An 11012-nucleotide genomic window follows, 5' to 3' on the forward strand; every position below is an offset into this window, starting at 1 on the left:
ATGGGGAAGTTTTATATTATAATAAATAGGGACAACTGTCTCTAGTCCATGCTGATGAAAATTTTTATTGAATTAAAAATGAAATGCTATTACTAAACAGTATCTAGTTGTATACTAATACTTGAGAATAATTTAATGAAGATTTAAACTAATTTTATGAAGGATACAAAAAATGCCATGAAAATGCTCTTAACATCACCTATAACAAATATATTTTCAGATATCTGTTTTTCATGCATTTTCTTTTCATTTACACCCTCTCAAAATTTGTGTTTTGGTCTTTAGTTAAATCAATACAAAAGTCAGATAATGGATAGGAGGAAGAATGCTTTGTATTTCCATCATCTTCCTTTCAAGAGTCGAAGCGTTGTCGTTACAGCTGATGCTTAGATGTGAAATTGTTTTTACTGAGTTATTGATGACTGTATCTATGCAGAGCCTAAGTCAAATTATAGTATATTATGGAAGCAATAGCTTCCTTCAATCTTTTGCATTATTGTACTGTAAGAGCCACCTAAGCCCATTACAAAACTGCCATGAATATTGTGTCTAGACTATAAGTCATCTCGGTTTTAACCAAATTAAGTCCCTACTACATGACTCAGATTTAGTATCTTCTGAACATAGCAATGTAATCTTCAGCCATGGAATTATTATAAGAGAAAACTAAAACATAGTGGCTTATACACAATGAGCATACAATAAATATTTGTAGAACTAAAGATATGACCTGGGCCTACTACAAATCTTTCCTATTTTTCTTCTAAACTGAATTAAGAGCCACCAATCTATAACATTTTTAGCATGTCATCAGCCTTGATATATGAAATGATATTCCAAATGAGAATTTGGAACTCACATTTGCCACAATGGAATAGACTAACATACATTTTCTGAAGGGACAGGCATTTTTTTTTAATCCATACCAGTAGCCAGTCACTTCCTAATGTTCATATCAACATAAGTTAGAGATTCCCCTTAACATTGGCTTCATTGCCAAGAATTACTTGGAGAATATTTGCAAAGATACTAAAGAATAAATATTTTTAAATAAATATGTGATGGCTGAATTCCATTAGTAAACAGGAAATATATCATACATTTAAGAGGAAAAATGATAGATTTTTAAAATCTAAACAATGAGTTCTGCTTCCCTAAAAATATAAAATTTTTTGGCAGAAAGTCTCAGACCTATCAAGCCAGAGGTACACTTTGTATCAAGAAAATTTAAAGGTGTTAATCTCCATGCGTGACTACTTAAGAATACAGGATTTTTACACAGATAGAATCCTCAGCCACAGTTCATCTCCACCAAGCAGATAGAGAAGGAACAGAGGAAACTGATTTAAAGAAACGAATGAAGAAAAGCAGGTCCCACACTTTGAATTGCTCTATGGATTTCCTGCTAAATGCAATTATTAAAGAATACTTTTAGGAATCTTTTTCTAGAAGGGCTTGAAAATGAAATCTGATTTCTCTCTTTGGGATTCAAAGGAGAATGCTTAAGATGTATGAGTGAGAATAGTCTTTATTTACGTACTAGTCAAAGTTTTCAAAGTTTGGTATGGCGTTGGAGTTCATATTTGCTAATTAAGTTTCTCTAGAATCAGTTATTCAGCTTGGCTATATAACCAAACCCTTTCAAGAAGGCCATAGTCACCAGTGTCCATTTTTTTTTTTTTTTGACAGGCAGAGTGGACAGTGAGAGAGAGAGAGACAGAGAGAAAGGTCTTCCTTTTGCCGTTGGTTCACCCTCCAATGGCCGCCGCGGTAGCGCGCTGCGTCCGGCGCACCGCGCTGTTCCGATGGCAGGAGCCAGGGGCTTCTCCTGGTCTCCCATGGGGTGCAGGGCCCAAGCACTTGGGCCATCCTCTACTGCACTCCCTGGCCATTTTTAATCAGATATACTTAGATGGGTATATGTTAATTACATGGATATAAACTTACAACCATAAGTGACTCATAGAAGCAACCACATCATGAATTTAATTTTGGAACGGGGAAAGAGCTTTTTTGTTAGAGCAAGATTAATATTCTAGGTGATTTTATACTGAAAGTATACTAACTAGACTGACATGTAAGTTTCCTAAAATAGTCACAGGAACTCAGTGGAAAATGATGAGTTATTTTTGGAAAATGTTATTTCTTTTCTGGGATAAAAACTCACATAAATAGGCTTTTTCATTTTTCAAAATTTTTCATATATATTGGGATCTTCTGTTTCAAACTAGCAAGCAGGACACACTTAATAGGTTTTTCTCAGGAAATTACTGTTCATTTTTTCTCAATTCTAATCATTATAACACTTACTGGTTTCAATCACACCAGAACAAAGTCAAGACATTTCTGTTAGTCAAATATCCAATACCATTGAATGATTTGTCGGCCAAGGCACGTGGAGAGTTAAATGCAAAACACAAGAATTAAAGTTGAGCAGTAAAAGCAATAAGTGTTTTACTTCTATCTCATTTGGGACCTCCTAAGGGAAGAAACTAGTGAGCTATGCAGACTTGAGGGGAAATAAAAAAAGAAATTGTCCCAATGCTATTCAGTAATCAATTGGAGGAAAAAAATCAGTGAGTATCAGGTAATAAAATATGGAATTAGGATAGAGCACTTGCCTGAGGGTATATCCTGTAGTAAAGGTTATTTTTCATGATTTATAAGGGTTTTTAAAGAAGCTTGCAGAATGCCACGGGAGAAATGAAGACTTCTGAAAGCTTTACATTGTTCTGCAAGTGCTTTCATAATACTTGTTTATGTTGGAGGGTGGGGGCGTGGGGGAGAGATTGTACAGTGAGGTGGAACGGTTATTGACCAGATTGATCATGGGAACAAATCTGCCGGTGGTAACCTTGTTTAATGATATGTTGCTGGGCTCAGCACCTTGCAGAGGCTGTGATTCTTCACCGGCTGGGGCCGCATGATGGATCGCGGTAGGAAGCTGATGGTGCAATCACTCACCGGCCGTCAGCGACACCTGCAGCAACCTGACACCCGTCCCTGCTGCACAGAACAGCCAAGCTGCCCAGCCCCACTGGGAGCCTGGAGGACTCTTTCGTGGGGCATGCAAGAGACCCTTCTCTCTCTCTCTCTCTCTCTCTCTCTCTCTCTCTCTCTCTCTCGGCCCTGCATCTTCCTTTGTAGGGCATTTCTTTTCAAGCTCTGGTAATACATTTTTCCCCCAAAATAACTTGAGTCTCCTTTGCAGCTTACATTTCTCAATTTCTTTCTCACATCCACAGCTCATGAGGCCTTATTTTACTGTGGCCAGAGAGAAGGAAGACCAAACAAGTCTTAAATCAGAATATAAAGACTCCAAAATTCAGGGAATGTAATGATGTCATACCAAAATATAAAATCCTATGTTATATTTTTCTATTTCTAGTGATAACTGAATTAGTGAGGTAAAATCTGTTGGGCGTGGTTTGCATCGTGAAGTCTGTGGGATTGCCAGGTGGGGAACTCTTCCAGGTGCTGAATCTGGGCCTTTTATCTCTGTATGTCCAGCACCTTGTGCCTGGTTGTTTGCTTAAGAGAAAGAAGACACTTGGAATCGGTTTGGGAAAGAACAAAATAGTGTATATGATTACTTGCACTTCGTGACTTCTCTACTCCACCAATCTATGACTCCCCAGCGCTTCATTAAATCTACACTGTCTGCCCTGTGAAATATGGCCCCCAACCCAAATGCAGTTCCTGTACTCTCCCGTGCGATGGTTTTTGACTTCATCAGCACTGCTTCATTGTTCCCATTGTTCACACTAATTTTTCACCTTTCCTATTCCACTTCTCACTACTTGGAGTGTTCTCCTCATTCCCTCCATTTACACCCTTCTATAGCCAGCCTGGAACCACCTCTTACAGGCAGTATTCCTTTGTTACTCTGGCCTCCCTTTTCCCGTTCTATTAAGAGTCTGGTGTCTGCCTCCTTATCTTCCACTCCTTTCTTCTTACCAGTCACAAGATGTGTTTGGCAAGACTGTGGTTTCAACCCTGCTGTCTCCCTCCTCCACGCTACAAGTGGGACTCATTGAGACATCAACTAAACGTAGGCACAGAATTGCTTTGGATGGCATATTTAGTTCCAGGATATGCATATGAAATTTGTTAGGGTTTTTGCTAAAATGCTAATATATATGTACACCATATATGTATATATACATATATATATAACATACACACACACACATGCACACACGCACTGTTTTCTTAATTGTGAAAACAGACACACAGCTGTAGAAGCTGTTGAGAATACCTTGAAACAATGGAAAAGCTGGTCTTAAGATGAAGCTGACAGTGCCATGGGTAAGGCAGAGACAAGGGAAGAAATGAGAGCTCTGGAGAATCATTCAGGGAGGCCTTTTCAGTTGCCAGTACAAATATTCCTCAGTTTTGTGACCTGAGTATTCGCTTTGAGTTTCAGTTTCTGTAATAAAAAGCACTACTTTCTTGTTTGGACTCAATTTGTATTTATAATAAACAGACTCTGCTTATTATGGCTGTTTTTGCTTTTTTTAGTAGGCAGTCACTCTATCTTCAACAAAGTTGAAAGCCTTTTGTCCATTGATTCTCCTATCTTTCTCCCTGACACCTTCCATTGTGCTGGTACCCTGTGGCCGCTATTCAGTGTACACTCATGGTTTGATTTCTCAGTGACAAACACATCATTTCTTCAGGCAGTTGTGTCTCATGCTTTACAACCTGCTCACTCCATCGGGAGAGTACGCTCTGTTGGATGGCAGTATAGAAGTCACTGTCACCTCCTGTATCCAGAAGGAGATACATGAGGTGATGGGAAACTCTCTAAGCTGATTTTTACTATACTTCTATGAGTCTAATCAACAAACGTCTGTTGACTAAATCTATGTTCCACTACCTATCTTATGGGCATCTTAGTGTTGATGGATTCACTGAGGTCTTTCCAAAAATCGCAGACATCATTTTTATCAAGCAACAATCATTGTCCTGTTGTATTTTTGCTGTGCTCTCATTTTGTATGTGATCCTGGCTGGGAAGGGATACAAGCAACAACAGGCTTGCCGTAGACCCTCAAAACTATGGCTGGTTTTTCAGGGCAGTTCTTTACATACCTATAAAACAAACAGAGCAAACTGCTTCATAATAAATCTATTTAACACTGTTGTGCTCTATGATATTTAAATTCACATAATGGGGTGGGTGTTTAGCCTAGTGGTTAAGATGCCTGGGTCCCACATCAGAATACCTGAGTTCAATTCCTGTCTCTGACTCTTAACTTAAGCCTCCTATTAATGCAGACCCTGGGAGGCAGCAAATAAAGGTTCTAATAATTGGGTTCCTGCCATCCATATGGGAGATTTGGATTGAGTTTACTACTCCTGGCTGTGGCTTCACCCAGGCACAGTCATCACAGGGATGGAATATCTCATTCTCTCTCTCTCTCTCTCCCCCTCTCTCTCTGCTTCTCAAACAAACAAACAAAAAAAAATTAAAAACTACTATAGGAAATGTTTGTATATGGTCTCAACTTGGCCTCAACTGAAGCAAAGTACAGTCTACAAACTTCATTTAGATAGACACCACATTTCTAAGATGACCATGTTTTATTTCTTGTATTAAACATATCTTCTGAGGCTGGTGCTGTCGCATAGTGGTGCCAGCATCCCATATGCCACTTGCAGTGCCAGCATCTCATATGGGTGCCTGTTCCAGTCCCTGCTGCTCATCTTCCGATCCAGCTCGTTGCTATGGCCTGGGAAAGAAGTGGAAGACGGCCCAAGTCCTTGGGCCCCTGCACCCATGTGGGAGACCTGGAAAAAGTTCCTGGCTCTTGCCTTTGTATTGGCACATTTCCAGCCGTTGTGGCCATCTGGGGAGTGAACCAGTGGATTGAAGACCTCTCTCTCTCTCTCTCTGCCTCTCTGTAACTCTGCCTTTTAAATAAATAAATAAATAAATCTTTTTAAAAAATCTAATAGAAATCTACATAAAATTTCAGGAAAGTGCTTTCCTGAGAAAGACTAAGACGTACTGTTACACTCTACAATAGTGGTTCTCAATCTCTGTCATGCATAAGAATTACCAGGAGCTTATTAGAACAGATACCTGGAACCCACCTACTAAGAATGTGAGTGATGACCTATTGCTGACACTGCTGACTCACAGCCCATACTCACACTAACTGCACTGAATTGTTTGCTAGCAGAATTCCCTCAGAATAGTGGCAAATTCTTATTGTTTCCAACTTTTCTGCAAACTAGATTATTATTAAGGCAAATAAGTTGCAACTATAAAGTTGGAAAACCAAGTTTCTACCCAATGCCTTTTAGTTGATTCAATTTATTTACATTATTTAGAATTGTAGCTCTTCTAATTTTTCTAAACCGTTCTTTAGCTAAAAGGAAAATAATTTGCATAAAATCTTCTCTTGAGCTGAATGGGTAACTGTGTCCTGATTTGGTTATATGATATTTATCATGTTTGTAGACAGGCATTTGAATCTCTCTCACTCTATCTCTCTCTCTCTCTTTTTTTTTTTTTTTTTTTTGGTATTCTTGGTAGTACTATTTATATTGCTTCACTTGGGAAATACTCTTATGTATATTGCTAGTAATATTACCACTAGCAAACACTATGCCAGTCTACTTCAAAAAAGTTTCATTAGGAAGCTGTATACGTGATACCAGTCAGGAGAAAATAAACTTGGCTTATAGGCCATAGATAAACAAAAGCTATAATATATTTTTTCAATTGCAATTCAGGAATTTTATTTTAAAAATTTTAAGAATATCAATTAATGAGATATAAAATACAGAATGCTTCATGAATTTGCAAGTCATCCTTGTTCAGGGGCCATGCTGATCTTCTCTGGATCATTCCAATTTTAAGATATATACTGCCAAAGCGAGCGCAAGCTACATTATATTACACAAAAAAGAGGGGGGAGAAAAAAGGAGATGCTAGAAGGTGAAAATTGTGTCTGTCCAAACGGGGATATGGATATGGTCATGGGATAGTTTCCTCAGGCACTTGTTTCATGGGCTTGTTCAGTCTCCTCGAGATATATCCATACAGTTGTTGTCCTAGCTTTCAGCCAAAAGGTGCTGAAGGAGCACTGAACCTGATAACCAGTACTTACATCCCTCAAGAAGCAAAAATGCAAAGAAAATAATTAAGTGTTATTTTTCCAGCCAATCAAAAACATTTTTAAGCTTCAGCTTTCATACTCTCTAACATTGTTTCCCCTCCTCCGCTGCCAGCAATGGGGCATTTCAGTATGCTCTCAAGAATGCCATTGTGTATGTGTGTCTGAGAGAAAGAAACGTGCATTCCCTTTTATTCATGATCAACATCACCTATCATTTAGAGGTAGACCCTCTCCACTTCTCTTCTTTCTGAGGTGACATCACAGCAAACAGCTGCAAAGACAAAGACAATGTTTCCCCACTGCAGCATCAGGCTCTTTCATCAGACTTTCCTAGTGGTCACATTGGCAGCCTTGGGTCCACTTTTTAGCATATCATGTATGGAATTTAAAGATGATGGAGCAGGCATTTAATCTAGTGGATAAGGGGCTTGGATCCCACATCAGAGTACCTGATTTCAATTCCTGGCTAAAACTCCTAACTTCAGCTTCCCACCAATGCAGACTCTGGGACACAGTGGTGCTGGCTCAAGTAGCTAGGTCTCGTGGGAGACCTAGACTGAATTCCCTGGTTCCTGTCACAAGCCAGCTCCTTTGCTGGAATCTGGAGAATATATGATCAGTGGATGGTACATTTTTTTTGAAAGATGTTAATTTTGTAAAAAATTTGAAACCTATGAATACAGGGGATTTTCAAAAAGTTCATGGAAAATCATATATTTTGAAAATTTTTGCACAAAAATAAATTTATCTTTTAATTCTATTTTTGCATAAACTGCTTGAAGTGTCTGTCTGTCTATCTATCTATCTATCTGCTGAACTGCACTTGCATTAACTCATTTAGCTTCTTAGTCAAATTGGGGTTTATTGGGGCATATATGAATATTTAAATAAGGTTATTAATTCTCAACGTGAAAAGGACATACATATACTCACATCCAAAGTCAATCAAAGTTTCACCCTCTCACAAAGTTTCTGTTGCATTTAACTATAATCATTTTTCATCTTGCATTGATTTTATTTGTAAGTCATAAATGTAATTCAACACAATACCTGATACTCACTGGTATTCAAGAAAACTACTTATTTCTTGAATACAACCTAAAAATAGTAGTGGTATAAGGTAGAGAACATTTTTCATCTGAAAATAAATGACACACTAAAGGAATATTCTGAAACATCCACAAATACATCGGTCCACACATTTCCTCAGTATTATGTTCATTCAAATAATGGCCAATGGTATTTTTAGTCACTAAAGGTTTACTAGAAAATATTTAAGATTTTATATCCCTTTTCATTCTCATTCTTGTAAAAAAGAGAAAATGGCAATATAAAATCCCTTTTGTTAATACATATTTACAATGCTTCTTATAGAAAATGTTTGCCCCAAATGATTACCTGGGTCATCAGATGTTTTAAACTGTTGTATTTGCCAAGCTGTTTCTGTATAACTATAGAACAAAAATATTTTATAGATGCCCATCTGTTTTCTAAAAAGGCATTTATCAGCTAAATGGTTAATCTTCATTTTATTTGGGCATAATATACCAGTTTAGGAAAAACACACAAAGTATAAGCTGATATTTGGTAATATAATTTAGTTGGTAAATTTTTCAGAGCAATTCAATATCATGTGTTGCAATTATAAAATGAAGATATATTGATACAAAAGAACATTCTGGTGTCAAAAAAATTGGTAATCGTTTAAAGGCTACATCATTCCCCATTCCTCTAATTTTAGACCATCTATCAGGCTGGTTATAAAAAAACACAAGGAAAAAATTTAAAGCATTACAGTGGGTGCATGAACATCTGTGGACATCATTGAAAGTCACTTAATAATCCCAATGAAAGAAGTTTTACATTTTAAAATCTGAGATCTCCTTATGCAAATCATTTTGCCTTTAGCCATTTCAAAAAGAAATGAAGGACCTAGAGGATTTTACAGTTTTACATAACACTGGTGAGATGGTTGTCAACTTTGATCTTACATTAATTAGTTAAGATCTTGACTGATCACAGCAAAAGCAAACTCAAAAATCTAGTCCCCAGCTAAAATGAAGTACAGCCACAACCTAAAATAATAAAGATTTCCACTTTGTTTCAAATTATAGTGCCTCTGTTTCTTGTGTTATTGAATGGCATATAATATAATTCACTGTCTACTAAAATGATTTACAATATTTTAAGTGCATTTTTTAGCCTTGTTATACAGATATCAAGCTCAATATTAGTTGGTTATGTCCTTAAGCCATTTAGGGGTAAAAACCAAGATGTTTTGAGGGTTTTGTGTGTGTGCATGTGTGTTTCCTATTTAAAGACTAAGGTTTAAGGAAAATAACTCTACATAGCTAACATAATCATGGAATGTTGTGATGCGCTTCTATAACATGTGAACTCTAAAAGAAATGAAGTCTACTGTGTTCCGATTAGTTGTTCTGTTTTGCTGCGCATGAAGTTTAAGATAAGGCTCCAAGCTATACTTATCTTTTAGAAAATATGACCTTTCTATTGTATATAAGGAAGTAAAATTTAAAACTCACCAAACAGCCAATCCCTGCAAAGAATTTCCTTTTCCCTACAGGTAGTATGAAATGGAGCCCAAATGACAGGACCCCATCTGAGCCTCCCCAGCTCCCCCAGTCTGCACAAACCCACTCTATCAATCATGGCAGGATAATGCATAGTGGCTGCACCTGTGACAGGAAATGATTGAGTGCTGAACACAGGGCCTGCTTCGCCTGTCGCTTTGTGCATTTGTATTTCTCCAGGGCTGGTTTGAGAATTTTCAGAACTTGGGGGATGTGGGAGGGATTCCCATTGTATTTCGAAAAAGAAATAATAATGCATTTTGATTATCAAGACATAATACAGGAGAGAAATTAAGCAGAAAGATGCCTCAGTCCACTCAGGTGGGGAAAGCAGCAGGGCAGCGCATGAGGTGCTATTATTAAGCTGTAATTTAGTTTAGATAAGTAGAGGCTGCTGGACGTGGTCATGCTCTCGGAGATGTCTCACTCAGTCCTCACCAAACAGACATTTGTTCCTTTATGATCACATAAAAGAAAAAGAACAAAAGGCCCAGGCGCACCTATTGTCCAAAATGACTGTAGAATCTCCTTAATTTAGCACAACAGTAAAAACATTTCTTATCTCATCTATTAAGTTCTTTCTGCTATGTTTTGGAAACCTCTGATTTACTACTGTAATCTAGTTAGTGCCATGGTCTGATTTTAAGAAATCAGTGTATGCAGTTTAAATAATTTTCTACTAATTCAACCACTTAATGAAAATAGGGAGTGAACATATATTTTAAAGTGCCTATTCTACAGTAGTCAATATTTTATTCGAGCTGATCCTGCTCTGTAGAACTATACGTGTTTCTCTATTTTACAGAAATAAAAATATTGATAACATATTTTAATATGTCCGTTGCTCTTGTAACTCGAATTCAGGTTTCTCAAATGACCAAATACTTTTGTGAAAATAGCAGTATTACCTACTAAAGGAAGTCTGAAGGAGGGAATGATCAAAACGCAAACAATTCACCACTCAATAAATTGAAAAACTCTGTGTGTGTGTCTGTGTGTGTGTGTTTTGAGTGGAGGATGGGCAGACACAATAACAACATCCGAATACAGAAACTCAGTTTCTTGGGTTAGAATTTGCATTTCTCCCGAACGACCATTCGCAGTACTGTAAGACATCAACACATGCTCAGACTTCTTAAAAAAAATGTAGTGTTAGACGCTAGATTGTTTGTCGATCTCCTTTTATTTTTCTCTGCAGGACTATTGCCTTCCACCTTCCCGCCATGTAGGCAAATAAAATTACGGAGAAATAAAATGTGTGCAGCGTTTGAGGGCTGGGAGCAAGACAACCG

At 37.5% G+C, this 11012-nt stretch overlaps 1 non-coding gene across 1 annotated transcript; it reads right to left on the reverse strand.

The window, feature by feature from the left end:
• Nucleotides 1-6786: 6786 nt before the first annotated feature.
• On the reverse strand, nt 6787-6893 carry LOC133774029 (U6 spliceosomal RNA). Its single transcript, XR_009868010.1, has one exon. It is a non-coding gene; the product is annotated as a U6 spliceosomal RNA (small nuclear RNA).
• Nucleotides 6894-11012: the final 4119 nt, after the last annotated feature.

This window comes from Lepus europaeus, chromosome 14 (assembly GCF_033115175.1).
Source record: "Lepus europaeus isolate LE1 chromosome 14, mLepTim1.pri, whole genome shotgun sequence".
Lineage (NCBI taxonomy): Eukaryota > Metazoa > Chordata > Mammalia > Lagomorpha > Leporidae > Lepus > Lepus europaeus.